This window comes from Bicyclus anynana, chromosome 10 (assembly GCF_947172395.1).
Source record: "Bicyclus anynana chromosome 10, ilBicAnyn1.1, whole genome shotgun sequence".
NCBI classification, from domain to species: domain Eukaryota; kingdom Metazoa; phylum Arthropoda; class Insecta; order Lepidoptera; family Nymphalidae; genus Bicyclus; species Bicyclus anynana.
In genome coordinates, this window is record NC_069092.1 from 5,868,771 (window position 1) to 5,893,972 (window position 25,202).

At 35.0% G+C, this 25,202-nt stretch overlaps 1 protein-coding gene and 1 long non-coding RNA gene across 6 annotated transcripts in view; one reads left to right on the top strand and one right to left on the bottom strand.

The window, feature by feature from the left end:
• LOC112057782 (homeotic protein ultrabithorax) overlaps positions 1-25,202 on the bottom strand; it is a 189,988-nt gene that overhangs the window by 81,481 nt on the left and 83,305 nt on the right. The gene's annotated exons all lie outside the window — the stretch shown is intronic.
• Positions 9,505-25,202, top strand: part of LOC112057783 (uncharacterized) — a 90,772-nt gene continuing 75,074 nt past the window's right edge. For 3 of the 5 annotated variants that reach the window (XR_008251106.1, XR_008251107.1, XR_008251110.1), the window contains exon 1: positions 9,505-9,916. This is a non-coding gene — a long non-coding RNA (uncharacterized LOC112057783). Of the gene's footprint in view, positions 9,917-13,529; positions 13,749-25,202 lie in introns of all 5 variants that reach the window. The other 2 variants (XR_008251108.1, XR_008251109.1) reach the window with 2 other exon arrangements.

A 25,202-nucleotide genomic window follows, 5' to 3' on the forward strand; every position in this document is an offset into this window, starting at 1 on the left:
GTCTGTGTGAGAATACGTGTGCTTTAAAGAATTTCCGATATAATAAAAGGATTTAAGAAAAACAATTTCATTGTGCCTCAAAGTACCTACGTAGTATACGAAGAACTACACTTAGCACATGCGAACGCGAAAATGTAATAAATGTCATTTATTTTGTAGATATTTTTTCTGTTTATGTGTCAATAAATAAACTTCGGAAAATATTTATCAACATCATCATATCAGACGATGGACATGCACTGCAGAAATAGCCCTTTTGTAGGGTCTTCCAAACATCACAATCCTAAACCGTCTGCGTCCACCTTGGAGGTCGATCACCACTGAAAATATTACGGATTTCCCAACAATAATGTTATATAAATACTAATACTCTTGGATACGAGTACTTTCAAAGCCTAAGTATTCACAAAAACCAAACCAACTATCGAATCTTGTCTTTTTTTCTTTCAGCCTGGCTGCATTTCCGCGCTGGAAATATTTTTGTGCAAGTATTCTTGTCACCATTCCGCGTGGCCATGATTTGTATCGTTATTAGGATAAGTTAGCTTAAGTTACATTGTATATTTTTCTTTCATTTATTTATTACTTCTTTTTTTAAAAATTTTAACAATATAAGTATAAAATACAAAACATTATTAAAAATTTATAAAAAAAATTCACCCTCCCGCTGCGGGACATTTGAGTGCTCAAGCAACCGGTGGTCAGGGCTCCAGAGTGAGGAACCTCCTCACAATACGCGCCGTCCCGAGAATCACTGCCTTTTGTATCCGACTCTTGGTCCAACAGTTAAGCGAAAGCTTCTTAAGGTGTTGGTCGAAGCTTTTCGCTATAAGACCATTGACTGAAACAATTATCGGAACAATAATAGTTGACTCAACATTCCACATGGCGGTAATCTACATTAACATTGTATTCTTACTCTTATAATATTAAGAGCTGTGACTACTGGCTATCTATGGTACCTATTAATGTCCTCAAAGTTGATGCGTGCTAAACTTACGAATATTTGCAATGTGACTAGATATACGCGAAGATATTCCAACAACATACGCATGAAAATTGCATTGTGGGTAGGTACAACGATGCTCAGAACACTCCAATATAGTATGTGTTACTCGGTACCTAACTGTTGAATAAATTAAACACGTGTAGGTGGTAGGTAGGCCTCCATAAACATAAAAAGACCACCTTCATTTGAGGTAGCTGAGCCGCCTTTACTCATAGTTATATGCCTCATACATATTCATATATTGTTTTCCAATTAACAGTTTGTAAGGCTCCACTCAAATTCAATTCAGAAGTCGCATGGCTATAAATGGCGGCAATATAATAGTGGCCTTAGACATATTTGAATATCTCTGAGCGCATCGGAGGCCGGGTATTGTTGCCTCCGAGTATGGACTTAATTAAGAAGGGAATAGGTGGATCTAGTGGCGTTCAGACATGGCGAGCCAACTCTCGGGTGTTTTGGAATTGCTTGCCACATGCTTTGTTTGAACAAGGGGATTGTTGCGTCGATCTTATTAAAGCGATTTTCAGTAACTTCTGTGGGTAGTTACCTACATATTTGCAATACCTATGTCTATACTAAGTGTCGTTGTTTTGTAAGTCTTGAAAAATATTGTTTGAGTTCTCTTTAAAACATTGAACAATGATTGAATATTGTATTGGCCAGGTTCGGTTAAATGAAAATTCTTTATATACCTAAGTAAGTATATATATTATTAACCTTATTATAGCTAGTAAATGGCATAATTTCATAGTAGAATATATTGATGTGATGATGATGATATCGATTTCATCATTCATAATCATTAGCCTATTTCTATTATCCATTGTAAGCGTCACTCCTTATAGGAGGGGGCGTACATTATACATGTATACAATCGTTTAATATAAACTGAAATTCAGTTTGAAATTCGGCAGCTGGGAAATGGAGATGTTTAAACTTGTATAGATATAACTTAAATGTTGTGGTTACTAGTAGCGCCCACGGGGCCAGATACCGTTATTATTATAAAGGCATTTCAAATCCAAACTAACTTTGAGGGATAACTATTGAAGCAAAATTAAGTTCGTATATACATTATACATGGAAATATAATATATCTACTCAGAATATGTAAATGTATCTATATTTCAACCATGGCCTGGCCAATTACCCAAAGGTGAAATCTATCATCAGACCAGTCCTAAAGCATTTTAGAATACCTACCTATAGAAATTTTTAATATAACCGAAAGTTTAAGAATTTGGGTGGCTTTGTTACATTTTAAGGTTGGGCTATGAAATAATAAGCTTCAGAGCTTTCTATCTTTCAAATTTTCAGTAAAATTTTCAGCCCAGAGAGTAAGTTAAACCGTAGACTCCATTCATTATTATTAAAATCTAATAATGATCGATAAACAGTTAAATATAACAAAGCGCTCGCCCTCGAGCAGCATGGAGGGTCTAAAGTCCATATTTCCTCTCCTTTAAAAAGTGAGGTTTAGCCTCGTAGTCATCGTCATCATGATATCAGCCGATGGACGTCCACTGCAGGACATATGCCTTTTGTAGAGACTTCTAAACATCACGATCCTGAGCCGCCTGCGTCCAGCGAATCGCTGCGGTTCGCTTGATGTCGTCAGTCCACCTGATAGGGAGTCGACCACCACTGCGCTTGCTAGTGCGAGGTCGCGATTCCAACACCTTGGGATCCCAACGTCACTTCAGCTGCGTACAACTTTGGTTTTTCTACGGATCTCCTCATTTTCATTCGATCACGCCGAGACACTCCGAGCATAGCGCGCCCTATAGCCCAGTGCCTGCCCAGTAGGCAGTTATAATAGGCGAATTAACCACCAAGTAATATATCTATCATCATCATGTCAGCCAATGGACGTCCACTGCAGGACAGGCCTTATAGTATACCTATACCTGAAGCCTATTTTATAACGCGTTAAAAATTTTCAGTGTTTTCCTGAAAAATGTTGATTCGACGCAAATTAATATGCGATGCGAAGTAAGTCCCTTCCGCTGCACACAGCGCGTTGTGTACTTTGGCTCTAAACCCTCGACCTCGGCTATTTTCACTAGCAATTAATAATATTTGCTAACCCTACCAAAGTATTTCGCAGTAGGAAATTATTATAACCTTAAACGTGAAGGAAACTAATTCAATATTTTATATTATTTCTCAAAGTAATAAAGCAATTTATTATGAAAGGATGTTTTTCTGTTTTGTACTTATTTAATTTATAATGATAACGTCTTATCTACAGAATGAACATTTAGAAACAATTATGTTTAATTTTTTTTTTCATTTATAATATGCAGGTATCTTGTCGAATTTTGTCTATTGTTATAAGTTTCAAAAAAGAACAACAGCTGCGTCACCGGGAGTTTGAGTAAGTAAGGCATCTGCCACAACAATTGAGTTCGAAGAACGAAAGGATTATTTTATAAGGAACTAGCGGACGCCCGCGACTTCGTCCGCGTGAAACTCGATGTAAACTTTCAACTACCCCTACCCTACCCCTACCCTACCCCTACCCTACCCCTACCCTACCCCTACCCTACCCCTACCCTACCCCTACCCTACCCCTACCCTACCCCTACCCTACCCCTACCCTACCCCTACCCTACCCCTACCCTACCCCTACCCTACCCCTACCCTACCCCTACCCTACCCCTACCCTACCCCTACCCTACCCCTACCCTACCCCTACCCTACCCCTACCCTACCCCTACCCTACCCCTACCCTACCCCTACCCTACCCCTACCCTACCCCTACCCTTTCAATATTAATTTTTTTTCTGTCATAAGAACCTTTACTTGACTATAACAAACACATAAAAAAAATAGTGAAATCGGTCCACCTATTCAAGCTTGATGGCGTGACCAAGGGTTTTATGGATTTATTTTTATATGTTACTTATACATAGATACCTAAAACCGGACTTCATTAATTGACAAAAGGCGCTACATCTATATTCACTTTAACAATCTGTATAAACAAACAAATTAAAAAAAACACAATTAAAAAGTAAAACACCGATAGTCTCCCGGTGCAAGCAATAAATAAATTATTCAATAGAGCAAATGAAGCCGAACTGAGGTAATGATGTATAGCGATACCGGCGGTCGTCCTTTAAGTCTTCAATTACGCACATTTAGCTTATTTACTGAATCGATTGTAAGCGTAACTTGTAATTAAAATAGCTTATTCTAGACACGGTCTGAGTGTACGCGGTTTTCAACAGCGGAATACAACGGAAAGATGTTCCCGTTTACGACACGAGCGGCGAGCGGAAAGTCCGGAAAGCGATATACGATTTTTTTTTAATTTATTGATAATGAATTGAAATAGTGAAGTAACAGCCAATTTAATATGATTTCAATACTCATTTATGAATTAAAGCGATGTACATATCTAAAAAGTTGTGACTAACACGTCGTTTTAAAAGAAAAGGTAGGTTTTATTTACTACTACTAATTTGACTACCAGTAGGTACCTACCAAGATTAAGTTGAAAGGTAGATAGGTACTTCATCAATAAATTCCCAGCATTTAAGTATATAATGGTTCACAACAATACTGTTATGTTACCCATTTAAAAATAAAACTACTACATCATTAATAAAACTGTATCACAAAGAATGGTAAGTATTATTGAAAAAATATTAAAATATTTAGGTAAATTTTAAATTAATATTTAGTTTCTATAAGTAATAGTTGCTATTTTAAATTGTATATAGATATCTAACACATGAAAATTATTATTAAAAAACTAACAACAAACTCTTTTCTTCGTAGCGCGCGCTACGAAACATTACGGTCGTAGTGATAAGAGACAAGCGGAGAGCGGGCGCTTGGCGGGTGAAAGGGCGGGCAGGTATACTCGTAGTTAAGCTAAACATAGTCTGCTTTATTGACTTTCACGACCTTTCTTATTTATTAGTGAATACTTAAGTAGGTATGAAAAAACATGCTGCGAGTAAAAAATAAAATACCTATTTAAAAAAACGAAACCGCACGAAAAATAATGGGAAATCCCAGGTATTCGGGATTTCACATTACTTTTCATGGTTAATTAGGTTATTTCGGATTAAGTCTGAATCCGAAATAACCTATGTTGAAAACCCTCTTGTGGGTGTCTGTTTACGCTCATATGAGAAATATTTTTCCTAGGAATAGGTATCCTTATCTACCAATACTTTCCTCGAAAAATATTCACTGTAGGTAATAACAAAATTCCATCGAAATTAGAGGTATATGCGTAAATAATGTATTTATTATTTACGCATATACCTCTACCTACCTCTAAGGCGAATGAAGAACCTTCTTTTTTAAAATCTATTAAAAACATAACCCTCCTTAGTCAGTCGGGTAATAAAAGGATCCCATCTCTACCCGCTTGTGACTTTTTATACCATCCAAAGAGCCCGCGGAGTTTACTGCAGGGATATAAATTAAATGCTTACGTTTCGCCCCGCTCCGCTAGTTTAATTAAGCGTCTCCTTTGTCTGTATGTGCGTATCGTTCAACATGCTTCTATCCCGGGACATAAGGGCCGTAGATAAACCTAACACGAGTCCACTCGTATTATGTTATATCGTTATTATAAGTTACTGAGAAACCTGCGTTAGGAGGGTTAATTAGGTAATTATTGAAGCTACGTGAATGTGTTAAAATTGTAGGCGATTCTTTTTAGCATGGTTTGTTCACTGTATAGGTATGATTAAGTTGCTGATCAAACCAAACTGTTTATTATTAGACAATTTCAAAAACCTATCTACTTATTGCTCTAGAATTTGAGTTCTCTCCTACTCCTTTCAAATTTTTTAAAAAGTTGAGCTATCGAGAATGACCTATTTCGGATTTCTTTTTGCTAATTAATTACAGTGCTCGCAATAAGGTTCAGAGAACTCTGTAGTTGATTTACATTGTTGTATTAATTTGCGATGTCATGTAAGCTTACATAGCATCGAAAAAAACATGGCGGGTGAATGAAATTTTCAAACCCCTTGTTTTGTTTTCAAACTTTTAAAGGTTAGAACCCTAGTATGTATCAACATGTTTTATACCTACCTGTAACTAATTTTCTGCTGGTAGATAATAACATGGCAATTTAAAAAAAAGTAAAATTACCTAATATTTCGGTCAGACTGCGTAAGGTTCTTACTTCCTCTTTGTATCTGAAGCACTTAGTAATCACAATTTTATCTAAATTCGCACACAACACAAGCAGCCAACAGTCTGGCTTTATGAAAACTAAAAAACTTTAAGCCGTTTACAGCCGGGCCTTTTCAATACAATAGCTTTTTATCTAACAATCGCGACTTTCTCTTGCGCAATGACTCAAAAAAAATAATGTCCTTTGTCCCGGCCGTAACAAAGCTAACTTTCTCTGAACAGTCGCCCAATGAAGCGACATTTTAAAGGACCCGAATTTTGAATACAAAACGCTTAAAAAGCTCAGTATAGTTTTGAAACCCGCGATCGAGCTATCCGATCGGCCGGACAATCGTGACGATACTGAAAAACGGTAAGTATTATTTTATCCAGAAATCTCTTAACGAGGTTAGTTTAGGCAAACTTTTGTGATGCTCATCGCTCGTTTCGTTTTATTTGGGGCCGTATGAGTCCGTTTGTTATATTACCCTCCGGCGACCGCGCGATTGAGTCAAAGGGTTGCGCCGGTCACACTAGTGTCGTCTGCGCAAGAGTGAGCGTGATAAAACGATGTTTGTCAATACACACGTTATAATCGAAGAACACGTTTGAAAAATAATTTGAATACCGAAATGCAGATGGCTTCTTTTATCTGTGGGGCCGGAGTCGAGCCGGCGAACTACAAGTTAATTAAGGTTTGCCCATCAATTAAATATTGGTTTTCATTGTTTTAATTCGGCCGCTGAATTCGTGATTTATTTTAAAATATCAAGATCTTAATTAATTTGCAGAATTATATTATAACTTACCGTTCGGCGTTATTGGAATAAAGATCTTATTACGTTGATAAGCTTAAAGTTGAATGTAGATTGCCGCGAGCGCTGATTCAATGCCTACTGAAAAACGTGTTCTGTTGATATATGGCGCAATTTGATTAAATAACGACTAATTGAGTTGTTTTGCTATTATTCGCGAAAAACCGACGAATCCAAGCGACAACGTCACTCAGATCCATTAAGACCTTCTACACGCATTTCACCCCGATATTGGAGCATATCCAATGTTACGATGCGAAGTCGGATGGATTTTCTGTCGGATCTGAGTGACGTTGTCACTTGGATTCGTCGGTTTTTCGTCGTATGTTAAGTTGGATTCGTCGGTAGTCATTATTTTTTATTAACTTCACAACTTATTTTTTATTAACGCCTGCCTATTCAATATGTTTTGATTACTATTCTTTACCATAATAGTAAACCTACTTTTGCTGTGACTAAAATAAAGGAACGTCATCACAATAGAAACGCATTGTTAAATTATTTAAAGTCGCTTGTGTCATTTGAGCTCGTTTATCAAAAATGTGTAGCTTAGCAACCATCTCACACGCAGAAGATGATTTTATAATATGTCTCTGTATAATTGCCGATGCTACCTACTTCAGTTTCACACAAACATGCACCCTGTCTGTATTTTATTCAACAACTACTATACCTAGGTACTACAACCAAAACAAAACCGTCTTATTATAGGACAAGAAATCGAAAAAAAAAATTTTGGCTTCAGTATCGATTGTAGGTACAATGCATTCCAATAAAAATTTTCAAAATATCTTCAATGTACAGAATTTGACCTGTTACAGTTTTATTATAAGTATAGATATTTACTCATGTAGGTACTATGGTTTCAGTAATAGTCTAAACGATTTAGTATCTCCCTATTTCTAGTGGGTATACTCAGGTAAAAAAGAGTTAGGTACCTAATTAGTTCATATACAGACTGAATTGTTTATCTCTATTAAAATTACATTTATTTGCATGTCAGTTATTAGTAGGTAGGTACACTTAAGTAGATTATGCTTAGCTTTAATAAGCGTAAAAGTTTGAATGCAATAACTTGTAGAAAAATCGATACAGTCAAATCCCGCTCATTCGTCCCGTATCTGGGACGATGCATTCGTTCAGCGGATCCAGTGAGCGAAACACCAAAATTTATTAGGTTAGTAGTTGCCGTAGGTCGATAAAACGTACGCCCCGACGACAGAACGACGTATCTCAATAAATCCGCGGGAAAAATAAACGACCGACTACTGAAAGAAACAGGGTAACCTTTCGCACAATACCACTCGAAGGTTGTATGACTGAAGAGAGAAGAGAAATGCGCAGTGCAATTTTGTGATATCTTTTTCACTCGTTGAATGGCGGAGCCTCAGGCGACATACGGACGTTATAGTGTTGAATTAGCATATTTATTGCTAGTTACACGACAAAATAAATTTATCTTAGCCCACTGGGCCTGAGACATATTCCTGTTATTTTTTTTCTGTTTTTACACATTCACGCTTCCGTTTGGTTTATTTTAGATGTGACTGAAAAAATAATACTTACGTACGTAGGTGATTTCAGTTCATATCATAGGTAATATCAACATTATATCTATATATCCCTAATTATATTTAAGACTAGCGGACGCCGAAGTCGTCAACACAAATCTTGTGGTAACCATTAATTTTCTGGGATAAAATAGCCTATATTTTGCTCATTCTTCTCGTGAAAGTCCTATTAAAATCGATTCCAAAGATTCAGACAAACAGACTGTGTAAATAACAATGCACTTGAGAAAACATTGTTGTTCTGAAATCATAGACATACACATAAATTTAATTAGTATGTGTATTGATTGTCATCATTATTAGCTGATGTCTCGTACCTACACTATGGACTATTACATTATGGATAGGTCAAATCAAAAGTGAATAGGCATCTTCTAGGCAAGCGTTTCTATCTTATACCACTTGGTTATCAGTTGGGACTGCTGTTAAGCCCTTGCTTATAGGAAAAAATCCTTCTACAGCTGGATATAGGTCTCCTGTAAGGACGCCCAAAATCATGAACCATCCGCATACAGCGGGTCCTCCTATATTTTAGATAAACTGATGTAAGTACTCCGCTGTTTCACGCAAGTCAGATTATCACCTTCTTAGTAGCAACCATCAATGGACTATTCAACACTGACACAAAGCCATGTATTTGACAATACTGAGTGCCTGTAATTTCATCGCCAACCTTTAGAAAAAACAGCCCAGTTGCTTGGTATCTGTAGCATCTAGTAGACATCCTCACATTTTTTTTTAAATAAAATTGATCCAGAATCCATTCCCTGTGAACTAACCCGCCAATAAAATATTTAATATCCAATCGTCATACTTATCTATTTCGATGTCTCGTACTCCGTCATAAAATATTTACCTGTAAAAAACAAAGGGAACTGTATTAAAAATGCAGTTTTTAATTCGTACAAAGCGCGAGCTCCGTCCATTCGTCATTATAAATAGCGTTCTACCTGACTGTACAGTCTACATAGCGCGGCACATACGATAGTCACTGTGAACGCCTCTGACGAAACCGGTTCGGGACGCCGCCGGCATACGAATGTACTATCCTCCGAACATATCTTCCGTCTTTCATCAACGCTTTAACATCACATAAATCTAACCCGCTCGCTCGCTCGGGACAACTTCACGGCGCTTCGCGACCCGGCCAATGACAGCGCGGGCTACCATCGCCATATTGAATGACGCGATCGACCCGCCACCTATCTGAACTAATGCGAAGGACGCGTCACGACGCTTTCCGTATTGTTTTTGTGTGTTTTTCCTAATTTTAACATGTTTCCATGGTTATTTCAATGTGAAATCTGTGCGTGGTTACGTGTTTGAGTTTATTATGAAGACAGGTATTACGTACATACGGAATACGCGTAAATGTGAGTGAGTTTAGGTTAAACTGAGAAGTAAGCTACTTAACGCTATGTTCAGACAGTGTTTTGTTTTGTTTGGAACATTTGCATGCATTATTTCATGATTTTAGTGCGTAATATTATCGTATTTGTACTCGTAGTATCTAATATTAATTAAAGGAATATTTTAGATTTCTAATAAGACTACAATTAGATGCCACCTGATGAGTGTGTATTTTTGGTGTGTATATCACATTAAAAACAGAAACGATAGCAACGTGTTTATGTAAAATATTCTGAAAATATAGTTTTTATTAATATAAGTAGGTAAACATAAAGAATAATTTACGATTATCTTTCTAAGGAAGTCAATAAACGAGGTTCAAAGAGATGTTCAATCCGAAACATTATTCAGATACTTACCTACCTATATCAGATTTTATACAAATTATATAAGTTATTTTTTTATGATTAAAATGTTACCATAATTCATGACAAAAAATTAATTGTTGATAGCAATAGTTTATAGTAATTTTATTAGGAAAGTAAGGAGCGACGGACATTATTTAGTTGAAGCCGTCGGCCGTTGGTAGAGCGCATGCGCGATTTTATAAATTCCACAATAGTAGAGTATTTAATGTAGGTAGATATTTCAGTATTATAATTTAATTATTGATAGTAAAATAGTTTAATAAAACTTTCCAAAAAAAAAATTACCTGACCTACCTAAATTACATGGAGGTAGACCTACCTATTCAATACTTAGTAATGTTTAGTAATTAGGTACAAAAATCTGGATATTATAGCCATATACAGGGTACCTGGGTATATTAATAAAATGAAAATGCCAATAAGTAAATTAATAAAGAAATAATACTCATTTAGTTACTGTTATTTTTCAATTAAATAGATCCTAACTAATGCTGACTTTAATATTATCTCTACAAAATTATCTATGTGGGAAATAAAGTGATTTAACTTTTAGCTAAACTACTTATATTACTAAGATATCAAAGGTATAATATACCTAATAACTATCATTGCCCTTAGTCTATAATATACAGTTGTGCCTTAGTACATGTAAACTTTAAATCAGCACTTAACACTATACTATCCCTATTCATTATAGTTAGACTAACTCAAATAGTAGGTATATTATACAATTTAAGAAGAAAAATAATTTTTCTTCCACCGTTTATCCCGAGCCGTTGAATATTCTTAGTAGTTCTGAAGTTAAAGATGGAGATAAAACTTGGAGTGCAATAGTGCGATATTGTGAAAGTTGGACGGAGAGCTGAATCGTTCCGAATCCTAAATACTACAGCAACGAGATAAACTGTTTTAAAGAAAATAGCACTTTTGCTGAATATTATGGTAGAAACATAGAAATAAGTTTATTTGATTAGACATTACCTACACAAGAAGTACATAAAATAAAAGAAAAATAACATAAAATTGATAATATTGCTGTGTTTCAGTTATTAGCGCCCATCATTGATGATTGAATTTTTTTAATGGTTTTGATAGGCAAGTTTTAAGCATAGTAGGTGTTAGTGAGTTAAAAATTGTAATAAAAAAAATATGCTTTGAAGTCGGTTAAAACTAAAAAGCGAAAAATAACAATGTTGATTACCTGCTGATCAATTTGAGAGCGGTGCTAACCCGTTAATGTATTAATTCAAGCCATGTAAAGATATCATTAAGATTTAAGTTTTTCAGACTCTGTTCTTTCATTAACGTGACTTAAATAAACACGACAACCTTTTTTAAGTCGGTTAAAATTAAAAATTAATAAGTTTTAACAATAGGATTTACTTTTGAAACGTCAAGTTTGACTGTTTGTAAAGACTCTACCACCGGTTCTGAAGGCAGGTTATATCTTGAAGAATGCTCTCATTTAGATCCTATTAAGTAGGTAGGTATGTATATTTCTTTTATAAAACTGTAGCTAATGGCGTGCTTAAGGTGTTTAACTAGGGTATGCACTAGGTATAAGTACAATTTCTACAAAATGGAAAGTTTCTTCTCCAATCTCCAAACTTTAGGGCAGGCAGTGCATATTTACATTTATGGAGTGCACGCCACTGGTAAGTATTAGATATAATTATCTCAATATGTTTAAAATATATGTATTTTAAACTCCGTCTCCGTCAACTAAGTGATTAAGCCTATGTGAGGGAATGAAAATTTACCTATTATGACTAACAAAATAAACCTTTAGAAAGAGGATCGGACCTTTCACTTTTTGGATAAGAGTGGTTCCAAAACCGTACTGCTATTATGACTATAAATTAGTTATATACTCGTACCTAATACTATCCTTGCCCGCCAACCTGCATTGAAACAGCATGGTGGATCTAAACTCCAAAACCCGTCTATAGGAGTAAACAGAACTGTGTCTTTATTGGGTCATTAGGCTGTTGATAATATAATACGAGTAAAATATAAATTTAAATTAACATAATGCCACTCCAGATTATTCCTTTAAACATCCCTGGCACGATAGACATCTTCAAGAATATAATATACCCGTACATTCTCTATTTACTTACAGTGCAAAGCTTGCATTACAGAGATAAAATACGCTGCCAAGTCTTGCCCGGCAAAAGAAGCGAAACGAAAGTCGAGATTTAGTGGGGAAATTTTGGAAGTCAGCCGCGCTGCATTTGTGGTGCTGCATTAATCACTGGATGCGATATATATTACTACTTCCTATGACTTCTCTTGCTGGACGTCATATTTTGTTACTGCAATTTTTTAACAACTTCTTTGTGGACTTGGCTTATATGCTATGCACAAAGTGTATAGTGATAAATGTGGAAAATAACTTCAAATAAGTAACAAATCCAAGTCCAATAGCTAACAAGTCAAGTTGAAATATCAAGATATTTTTCTTACTTTTCCAACTTCCTGATTTTCCACTCTTTATATTATTCTAGCCTACTTTTAACTTTAATAATAAAATTGACTTCCTAAATTTCCTAATCCATATAGCAGCGGTGATTTAAAGCCCAGCACGTCTAATGTAGATTGACGGGATTGATGAAAAGAAATGAGAAGACGAGGAAAGATGGCATTATAGCTCTGAGGTTCTCATTCTGAGAAGAGACTCGAGGTCAGCATTGTAACGAATATGGGTTGATAATGAGGTGAGGTTCGAGGGTGTAGTGTAAAACTGGCAATTTAAAGGTCCTGGCTACTATTGAACATTTCATGGAAATAAAATTCAAAATTTTATATCCTGACCCAGGAAACGAATCTATATCTTATCAGCATTAGAACAATATGGCAGATTTTTTTATTAGACTCGAAAATATTGCAGTGGTTTATCTTATGATTTACAATTTACTATTCATTTAACAATCATAAATTCGTCACGTGTCATAAGTACCACAATTAAAATTAATCAAATTAACTTTGAAATTAACATTAAAACATTTATTTAGGAAAAACTGTCTGTTTATTCCTCCTTCGATACCAAACTGAAGTGAGGAAAAAAATGTAACAAAATTAGCTAAACATGACCATTTAAAATTTTAACGAGACGGACCTAAGCCTACTTAAACAAATTTACAACGACCGTTACTCCTGAAGGTGACCCAAATTACCATGAAAAAAGTTTAACAGCCCTTTATTTCAGAACAAACACAGGCTGTTGGTGGGAATCCCGTGTAATCCGGGCCACTTATCACGCGTGCAAAATGCAAATTCAAACGGGCCCGGTCGTACGCAGAATTAACGAAAGCGCAAAACTGGCCGACGCGGTAGCTACCTACTATCGTGCGTCAGGAAAATTGTCAAAGTTCGCGCAGCATTACCGAAGGATAAACAAGATAATCTCACCCGCCCCGGCTATTTGGTGAGCCCACCTACCTATTTGTTATTAGAATTCTTTTTCTGAGACACGGAAAATGTTGGTGTAAATTGCGTCATTTAAAACGAGCACTTGTAATGAACCGCTGGATGCAGGCCGCTTTGGAAATCTTTACAAGGATACTATGTCCAACAGCAGCTGATACTGATGATGAAATCAACCAATGTATACCAATTATTGTATTCATTTTTTAATTGAAATTTGTAGATGTTATATCTCGCTCTAGCCTGATGATACAAACTAGTAAGATTAATCCCAGCATATGTTGTAATAAAAAAATCTAATCTCAAATAAATTAAATTATACTTCCGGGTGTACATCCTACGCTCAAAACAAGAAGTCATCAAGTCGGAGTTGCGAGCAAAAACTTTACAAAAAAATATTTAGTGGAAAAATAATAATTGTCTTGCCAAAAAACGACGCCAAAACACGACAATGATATTTACCATTTATACGCTCTAACAGTAGTATTCATGCAATTACTTTAAGAGATCATCATAAATTTACCGCCAACGTTCTTTTTAAATGACGCGATCCATACTCGCCACACTATTTTAAGTTCGGTTCGATTTTTCTTTGTCTACGTATTTTTCTACGGCGTCATTCATTACCTTCGCTAGATCGAATGGACGGATTACGACGTTTCGTGTTTTATTTGAGATTGCAAGATGCTTCTTTTTTTAATCTATGTTTATTTGAAATCCATCTGTCTTGTACAACTGTAAACTTGAAAATATTCTGAAAAGAAATTGCGAATTAGCCCGGCTTTCGATTTTCATTTCATCTAATTACGATGAAAGATTGTTAATAGATTTTGAAAATTAATATTATTTATAATCTTATTTATTTTGCAACCATCCAGACAACATTTGCATCATCCCTATTGCTTCTTATCTCTATCTTCTAAAGCAAACAGACGTGGATTTAAGGGTGGTTGCCCCTAAATTTTTACTTTTTGATGTCTTTTGATGTCAGCGTCTTCGCCATATAACATTTTTGTATTTATTTTTTTTAAAATACATTCCAATACAATAGAAAAATTAACAAAACAAACCTGGAAATCAACATTGGCTGTGTTGTATTCATAATATCAATGCCATAGTTTTTCTTGTAGTACTCAATTTCATTTTTTTTCCGAGACCAAGTTTAAAGGGATAAACAATCAGTTTTTCGTATCTATTTAGCATTCCCGAGGTGTAAAACGGCATTCGTGCTATCACATTGAGTTGAGCGTGTGTAAATGCAGTTAGCACTTGCGCGGCTTTCAATACCACTTCACATTATTGATTAAGTTCCGAGAAAAACTTGGCACGCCTTTACGAGCTCACATGTGATGCGTATTATGGGATAATTAGGTGCTTTTGCTCAACTTTTTCTTTAAGTTATTTCCTAGATCTAACATCTTGTGTAATTACCATGTGACAATTATTGCAGTGAGGGGTCTGTTTCTTTAAGTGAAACATGGGTATCGGAAATACTGACGGCTGTTTAGGTGAAACTGGAAAGTCTTAGCATTACATTTATCTTTAGGTTTTGAGAGTCGTGATAGCCCAGTATGATGCCTTCGATTCGGAGGGCGTAAATTCGAATCCGATCCGAGGCAACTTTTCAGTTATGTGCATTTTAAGAAATTAAATATCACGTGTCTGAAACGATGAACGGAAAACATCGTGAGGAAACCTGCATATCTGAGATTTTTTTCAATTCTCTACCTGTGTGTAGTCTAACAATTTGCATTGGGCCAGCATGGTAGGCTATATTAGCCTAAACTCTCTCATTCTGAAAGGAGACTCTTGCTTTTTATTGTTAAGAATTTCGTAATAAATTGTTCACTAAATTTTTTGACGGACATTTTTATCTGTGAATCAACGCAGATGTAATTTTCAGCGCGACGACATGTCTCGGCTTATTCATAATTAGTAGGTGCCTACGCGAATGGTTAATAAAATTTTCATTACCCTTACCTACTACATACGTAGGTACATATATAATTTAATGGGATGACTAAACTATAAGTACTCTAGCTTACATAGTTTCGCAGGGTCTTTTAGTGGCCCTATTAAACCATAATTAAGTCTCACCTAAAGCTGGTTGAAATATTAATATGATCCACAAGTCGTCGGACTAATCTTCGTCCATTCCGAGCCCTGGTCTGCCGAATCGCGAGGCTTAACGCCTGTTTGTTAGCCGTAATACGCTTTTAACACCTGCGTTTCAGAGTTATGTAATGTGTGAATGAGATAATGTAGATTTTGTATAGAGTGCTGAGTAAATTGTTGGGCCTGAGTGAGCCAACCGATATGCGTAGGCACCGAAAATAGATTTAATTGGACGTCTGATTGATGCTACGCTATTTAGATTCATAATATTTTTGTAACCATAATATATTTTACCATCGACAACAAATCATTCAAAATAAATAAACACATAATTTTATTAAAGCATTGTTTGGATAAGTCCAAAAAGGCTGAAGCGAATCCATTAGACCGTATTTTTCTTTTCTTATGTGCCAGATAATGGAAAAATTAAAATGAAATAAAATAAAAAAAAATAAAATTCAATTAAATATTATAATAAAACAAACGGCGTGATACATTATATTAATAACAAGCAATAAATATACCATAATCAGAACTATAATATTTTATGTTTCATGACAAGTGTTGTTAGACAATATTGTTACTTATCTTGCAGTGTTTGAGTAATTAATGAGTAATGAGATAATTGCATTATCTGTTTTGCTTTTAATTAGATCGTTGTTATGTAGTCGTCAACTAGGTAATAATTTTCTCTACGACGTCGTAAAATACAAAACACTTAAGAACGCATTGTTTGTCGGTGTGTTTACATCATGTTGGTGGGATAATATCTTCATACTAGCCGACGCCACGCGGTTTCACTCGCGTGGTTCCCGTTCCCGTGGGAATACGGGGATAATATATAGTCTATAGCCTTTCTCGATAAATGGGCTATTTAACACTGAAAGAAATTAAACTTTAAAATCGGACCAGTAGTTCCTGAGATTAGCGCGTTCAACCAAACAAACAAACAAAATCTTCAGCTTTAAGTATAATTTTAGTCTTCATATTTTGACATTTATGGTTGTGACTTTCATAAATTATTTGAAAACGAGACAATGTAAGCTAACTGTAGATACAATAAATTTATATTCTAAGATAAGATTACATCTTTTAAGATTTTATGTCTAAAAGTGGTTTTATTCATAAAAAAGTAAAGACAGAGCTCGAAACTTTAAGACATTAGTAAACCTACTGAATGCCCATTTTAATATTAATATCTAAATGCGAGAGATCTCTAACTCATCACGCAATCGCTTGACGTACAAAGATGAAATTTGTCAGGGAGGTAGATTATAGTTAGTAAGTGTCTGGATGAAATGGATTTTGCGTTAGAGCTGGATTAAGGAGGTCTAAAAAGGCGGACGAAGTCGCGGGCGTCCGCTAGTGCTCCACAATGCACAAATGTAAGGATACTCATTAGGTAGGATAAATGTTTGGTGCAGTTTGTCTGAGAGTACAAAACGTCCCTGTTTACAGAACCCGCTTTTCAAGTAGGTATTAATAAAAGTTCCGCCTGTAGATACCTACCTAATCAATTTTCGGTTTACTATCAGATAAGAACAAATTGCATTTACACAATCTATGTACAAAAACAGTACGTGTAACGCTTTACGCTACTTAATGCAAAAGCACGCCGGGCAACAAATCTTTTTTATGTAAAGATGCGTACTGTATTTACAGCGTTTCTATTAGGATAAATTGGTTCACTAAATTTGGCCGCTTAACATCAGCCCAGGTGAACGCATATCTACATATTTATGAAACCGGAAGGCTCCTTAAGGGGAAACGCCTTGGTTTAAAAATACCGGAAAATATACGGTTTTTTACCGCAACTTTTAACGAGATCCACCTTATTTATGCTTAGGGAGGGTACCTTGAGATTTATTAGCGGGAAGCGTGACGGATCAAGGATTTAACTAAAAGATACGAGTACCTACGTTCAGCTAAAATAATAGCGCTTTTTACTGAGCAGCTTATCTACTTTTGAATATATTTAAAGATCTTTTGCAAGAGCAAGGGAGTTCAAATCTAAGAAAATTTATTCTGTTCAAAGTAAAAGCCTGTATGAGAGCATAAAACATTTCCTTTCATTACATTAACTACGGGAAGTTTAACAGTTTTTTTTAAAATAACATCACAATTCACAACATAATATACCGGGGACTTATACTACCTACTAATAATATCTACTAATCTAATAGTCTAAGATCCGGCATTAGAAATATATACCCTCATCTGTTATTCATTAGTAATAAGAAATAAATGATAGATAATGTTCACAGTGACACATTGCAAATATGTTGCCTAGATAAATTGCGGCCAAACATATTTTTTAAACAAAATCTAGGAAACCACGAACCATGATCAAAGGAAACCTACAGTTAAATTAAGCATAAAATAAACTTCATTTGACATATAAGACGACTAAATAACTAATGAGGGTATAAACAACATTACTTAACTGTTTCAGGCAACCCCACAGTTGCAGTGTAAAACAGGTAACGTTTACTTTTTCAATTCTTTTGGGTATATTCTAATAACTAGTTAATGTTAGATAATGAGGGAAGGAGATAAAAATATATAGTCATTTGATACTATTCAGTCGCAATTTAACTAGCCAACCTATGTGCAATGTGTCAATGTGAATATTTTCTATAATTTATTTCTTATCCCAAATAAATAACAGATGAGGTTATATATTTTTTATGCCGGATCTCGTACTATACCTAATATACTGCATATGCAAATCGTGGGTGTTATCACTCAAGGTTATAGACGGTAGGTATGTTGTGATAAGAAGGTAGTTAGGTACGTTAGCAATGGCAACTATGTCTAGTTATACTATCATAATGTTTATCATAGAAAAGGATTATAAGCACTCTTTAATGTTCTGTGATGTTTATACATGCAGTTGGTATGCAATAATGATTTATGTTTATACCCAGCTGAACAAGAATTTATCAATAATCACTCGCACTGTTCTAGTAATAAATAGTCATCAGGGCCCATTTTTACATACGTAATTATTACTTATCTAAGTAAGACTGATAAGTATGGTTGTCAACCTAAGAACTCGTTATATTTAATTTAAAATTTAAAAAAAAAATATTGTTTGTGTGGTTATTCTTTTTGTGTTCCAAAGGCATTCATCCAAATTTTGGTATTTTCTATCAATATAGAGATTTCAAAATGTATACAGATATAAATTTTTGAATCTTTATATTCACTATAGTCGCTGGTTTTAAGATGGGTAGTTTGTCTACTACGCATTTTAACATCAGTGAATTGTTTTTTAGTTTACTTATTTACCGACTATACCTACCCATTATTTTGTACTTAACGTTGTTTTTAAAACAATAGCTCTTTTTAGTTACAATAATAGTATTACTATTCTATTAGCAGTTTTCATCTAAAACAAGGTATTAGGTAGATACCTAATTACACACTACCTACTCGTACCTACATAAATAAGTAAAAGCCTCCCGACTCTACTAAGTACCCCTAACTCTGCAGGCTGAAAGGGTAATTACTACATAGTCATTGCAGACCCACTGACGTGGTAGGTAGGTAATATTTTAATTGCACAATATACCTATTATATTATTAGTAGGCACAAGCCGGTGAATATATATGAATGGATGTATGAGAAACCGGAGTTTGTATCAAGCAGTATGATTTTCCTTTTCTTTGGGACGGCTTAACTTCGTCAAAATTCCACCCTTCCCCACTGGTAGGCAGTCCATTTTCACATCTATGATGTGCACGACACTACACACAACTTACCTATGCGTAAATATACAAGGTAGGTGCGAATACTATAATATCAAAATATAAATGCAACAAACTAAGGCAATTAACAATTACCTGAGCAAAGAAAGTAGCATTAAAACTAACTGGCGCCGCTAAATAATTACGCTCAGTAACTAACTGAAAACTAAACTTTACACCTTCATAAACTTGATAGAACCTCGTTAAACTTTAAAGAAAAAAAGCATTTTTTACCGAGCACAATGAAGCATAGTGTAAAGAAATCCAATAATTTACTGCACAGTTTTCTCAAGAGAAAATTTTATTTTTAATACCTATGTTACCTAACTTAACCTAATGTAGGCACCTATTTACAGTATGTAACAGATAGGTTATCACATCATCATCATCATTATCATCATCATCATCATATAAGTTCATTATAGAATGAAAAGGAGTCCACCGTTAGACTCTAACCACGCTATTCTGTAACAATTATTAAAAAAAAATAGACTCGCTCTATCCTGACAGGAATTTGAATTTAACTTTTAATATTATAAAGAGGTAAAGTTTGTGTTATAGAGGGTAATCTCTGTATCTACTAAACAGATTTTAGAAATTCTTTTACCACAACAAAGCCACGTTATTTGTGAGTGTCATACGCTATAAATAAACACCGTATACTCACGGGAACGGGAACTACGCGGGTGAAACCGCGGGGCGTCGGAGAGTTAGAATAGATTCCAAGCACCTTTTAAAACAAACAATTTCTTACATACCTATCCATAGAATGCGAATAACATTAAAGAAAAATATGTATAAAGCAGGCTGAAGGAGACATTCAGCCAGTTAATGAGGCCATAAATAGGATTGCATGTAATTTATTACAGCTTGCAGTTTTTTGGCCTAGACCTCGGATAGGAGTGCCTAGGTAGGAATAAGGAAGTTCACTTTTGGTTAATATAAATGGCTTCTTGATGTAAATAAGGGTTACCTACCTACAGTATAATTGTGTCTGTATTTATGATACCTAAACATTTTTACAAATTAGCAATTTAATTAATTTTCAGCTATGTAAATAGGTATATAGATAGGTACATATTGTTTATTATTTTGTTTCATACATTACATTATAGTGTTTCACAACTGAAGAAGAAAGTGATAAACCATAATACAGGAGAACCTATTTTGGAGATCACAGGTCTGGTAAATATTTTTTTGCATTTAGTACTTGTGAAATAAAAAACAATTTCTGTATAGGTATGTTCACTATTTTCATTCATTTACTCCTAACCATTAATAAACTCTAGATTGAATTATTCTGTAAACAATAAATTTTCGCTATAAAGTAGGAAAACTTATCAAACTTTGTTTTTTTACGTTTTTTGTCATGTTTTTATTGTACATTCACAAAATACACACTTCACTATTACGCAGTGCCGCCTAGATAATGTGTCTGCAATCAATTATATAGATTATATTATAATGCCTATTTAATAAATAAAATTAATATGTACCAATAGCATAATTTATTTAAGAAAATTACAAAATAGTTGTAGTGCCAACCCTGAAACACGCACGCGAAACTATAAATCGGTGCAAAAACAAAACGCAAGCAATACAAGTGTTAGCTACATGTGTCAATTGAGCCGATATGCTTAAACGGTTATGAATTATGTAAAGCTTCGCACCGTCGCCCCAGTGCGAGCTGGACGATGAATAATGCGTTAGTGATACTTACATTACTTTCCTACATTCTTAGAAACTGACAAATTTTGACACATTCCCTACAATAATTTCAAATGACCAGTCAAAATTTCCTTTCATCAGGATGGAGAAATGCTAATATCTTTGATTCATCGTATAATTTAAAATATTTACATCCAAATTGACCATTCGTTTGCAAGTAACGAATCTACAGACACGAGAATTTTATGACGTAAACAAAAGTAACGTCAGCACAGTATTGAAACGCAATGTTAATAAATTAAAGATACGTTAGCGTATGAGGTCGATCTTTTTGTCAAAAAATCGTTGCGTACCTACTTACATATAACTGAATTGTCTGTCTGTGATTCAAAATAACTGTGTTTGATCAAGTGCATATATACGATACACTTTTTTTTTAATTATTGCCTGTCTCTCTATTTGTCCGGGCTCTAATATCTGGAACGGCTGGATTAACTTCAATGGGTCTTTCTATCAGAAAAATCAATAGTTCTCGCGGGAATTAAGAAAACCTGAATTTCACGTGGACGAAGTCCCGGCATCCGCTAGTAGGTAATAAGTAAAACTGTCATCATACCATACTACAGCTATAGCTACTTGTGTGTTAAACTTAATTGAAACAACCCGGCCGACGCTGTTAGGAAATTCCATTCGAAATTTGAATTTTAATAAAACATAACATGTTCCCGTATTCATACGTCACATCAATGCTTGTTTCCGCAGCCTCTATGTCCGCAATTTACGTCTCTCGCGGGAGACGAAGAGTAATGTCAGTGTAGGGAGGAAAGTAACAAAAAAATCGCAACGAGCCCGTCCAACAAGTTCAGCCAATTATAAGTGACAAGCGGCGGGCGCTCGCAATTTCAGCTCACATTTACCCCGACCTACTCTCGTTGGTACGTAGGTACTACAAAACAGTTTTTTTTTTCCAACTTAAATATAGGCAGTTTATGCGCTATTATTTTTTTTAATTGCCATAATTAAATGAGATTGCACGTGAAACAAAAGAGATAAGTACGAATAGTTTTTATTAAAGCTCCGTTTGTGTTTTACCGCTTCTAGTATTTACTCGCATTTAATCAAGGTCACTCTGTTAATAAACTCGCTATTTACAGGCCATTAATTTTTTAAAGTAGTTTTATGACCTTCTTGTAATTAAAAAAAAAACATTTTTTATAGAATCTAAAGGGTCTAGTGACATAATTCAGATGATGTCCTTTTTGGCAGTATAAATATATTTTTTTAATTTTATTAGATTTATAATTATAATTTATTGAACCATTTTCTAAGCGTATTTCTAAGGATACAGAAAAAGTAAGTAGATACTTTAATTACATCTTCTATATACCCACCACCATAACTAACGTAGTAGGCTTTGAATAGGAGACACCTCGTTGCCAAGTTACCTAATTAAAAATGGATCAATCGGTAACGTCATATTTAAATTCTATTATCTCGGTTCCTTCATTAAAGGAACATTCGAGAAGTAAAAAAGTGAGTCGGAATGAATCATGGCGTGCGATCCTCATGAAATATTACACCCGCGCTGGCACCATAAAGCAAACGGCGTGACACGGCGATACAACGATAGCGACGCAGACACAGACACCACAGAGCGTCTGCTTTCCGAACTCTATGCACAGGGTGTTCGAAAATTAGCACCCTATAAAGTGACAATCGATTTTCCAGTCGATGGAGTTACAGCGATGCAAATAAATATCCCAAAAAGCCTCGGCTAGTTCGCAAATAAACTGCTATTGTATGTTTATCCGAACTTTAACTAGAAAGATGTAAAATTAGACATCACAGAGCGTCTGCTTTTCGAACTCTACGCTGTGTTTAAAAATTAACGCATCTTATAATTTACAATCGACTTTCAAAAAAGCAAGTTGTCAATTTTAAGTACAAACAAGATAAAGGAAAATCACTGAGATATACAACGAAAGCGATGAAAACACGGACGTCTGCTTTCAGAACTCTCTGCAAATCTTGTTCGGATTAAATAACGTCTCTTACATACCTATCGACTTTCAGAAGAAGCACAGGTTATTCATTTTAAGAAGAGAGATGAACAAAGTAAATCGCAGTGATACAATGATAGATACGCTGATAAAAATTCCACATCAATCCAAACTTAGCAATTTATCAATTTCAAGTAAATAAAAGACTAGTCGCTTTTACCACGATATCACATAAACACCCATAGATATCTGTTTCGGACTCTGTGCATAGTGTGTTACAAAACAAACATCTTATTTACAAAAGATATAGAAAAAATTTCAATGAGAAAGAAGCAGAAACAAAATCATGTCGTGACACGACGACGTCGTTAAAGAAACCAAAGAGCAATTTGCTTTCTGAACTCTATGCAATTAATTGCTCTTCATGCGGCTTTCAAAAGAAGCAGGTTATCTATGGGATGGGACATTTTCAGTAGATTGAAAGAAAACCTTTAATCTATTTTATTTTATCAAATTGTATAGGTAAATCTCTTCCATACGAGTTCTTAAGCAATTATGTTATGTTGCAGAGAATAAAAGTAACTTGCGTTAAAAATATTTACAATAAGCGACGTTAATTTTCAGCTGAGACCCTTATAATACCTACGTTCCATTTGGTTTTTATGACCATCTTTTAAAGAATATATTGTAATATTTAATATAGGTAGGTACTCGTAATATAGAACAGGACGACTCTACTGACAATATTACAAATCAGCAACAGTATCTTGTCGTAACGTCGTTACATAAAGAAGAAGAAACTTTGTAAATTCTAAAAGAAAACAGAAGAGTTATTTACCATTATTGAATCCCCCTGTACATGACTCCCACATATTTTACTCACCAACACAGGGACGTAATGAAGCAATTATATATCGATATTTTTATGCATAAAATACTTGGCTTATATCTGGCCGGAGAGACGCGGGGCCGATCTCAAATAAAACAAAGCAGAGGTTATTGTAAGGCCGGGTAGGTGTGTGCGAGGCTCGGTTATCGAGCTTTTAACCCGACGTGCGACACGTCGAGACATCGACAAGATTTATCACCTCACTAGCACACAACTCATTTGTATTTCCCCAGCGGAATAAATTTCGAATAAACAACCGAAATGATAGAATACCAGGTGATTATCGCGCGATCTCGGTCTGGAACCGACACTTGAGTGTCAGTCCTGCAGCGATGATCTAACTGCCCGTATTATAAAGGTGTGAATGAATAGGTATTTTTATTCGCTACTTTACGTTTTTTCTCACTTACGAAACGCGGATATCGGTGTTTATGTGGCATTTAAAGATGTCTTGCAAGTGACCACATTTTTCATCGCTTACGGATATTATAAAAACACTCGCTGTGTTTACACACGTTAAGATAGGATCTCTCAATGAAAAAACATGTGTGTCAGCTCTGATGGGCAACTGGAGTTTACTCCTTATGGACATTAGTCTTCAAGTGCCTTTATATGACTAGCTTCAGTCTCTGGATTTGCTTGCGGAATGTAGATTTTTCTTTCCATCGCCGAGCAACGTCTAAGGACATAATTCGCATTTTTAAAAAATCCAATTCGAATATTAAAAAATGTCAGAATTTTTATTGATATGTCTAGATATGATTTATTTAGAAACTTTAAATGGTAATGCATATTCACTGTCGGGTTTTTGAGTGCCAAGAAACGTTATCGATGTTGCTCTCTCAGTCAAGCCTTTGTTATATTCTCAATTCATAAATCACTCGAACCGCAACAACGCAAAACTTTTGTCTTACGGAATTTGACAGACTCGACGTTTTATAAAATTTAATGTGTTCAAAGCAATAAAATTTGGAGTTTAACATGCTTTAATTTGTAAGACCTCAATTTATTTTATGTGCTAACAAAGAATACA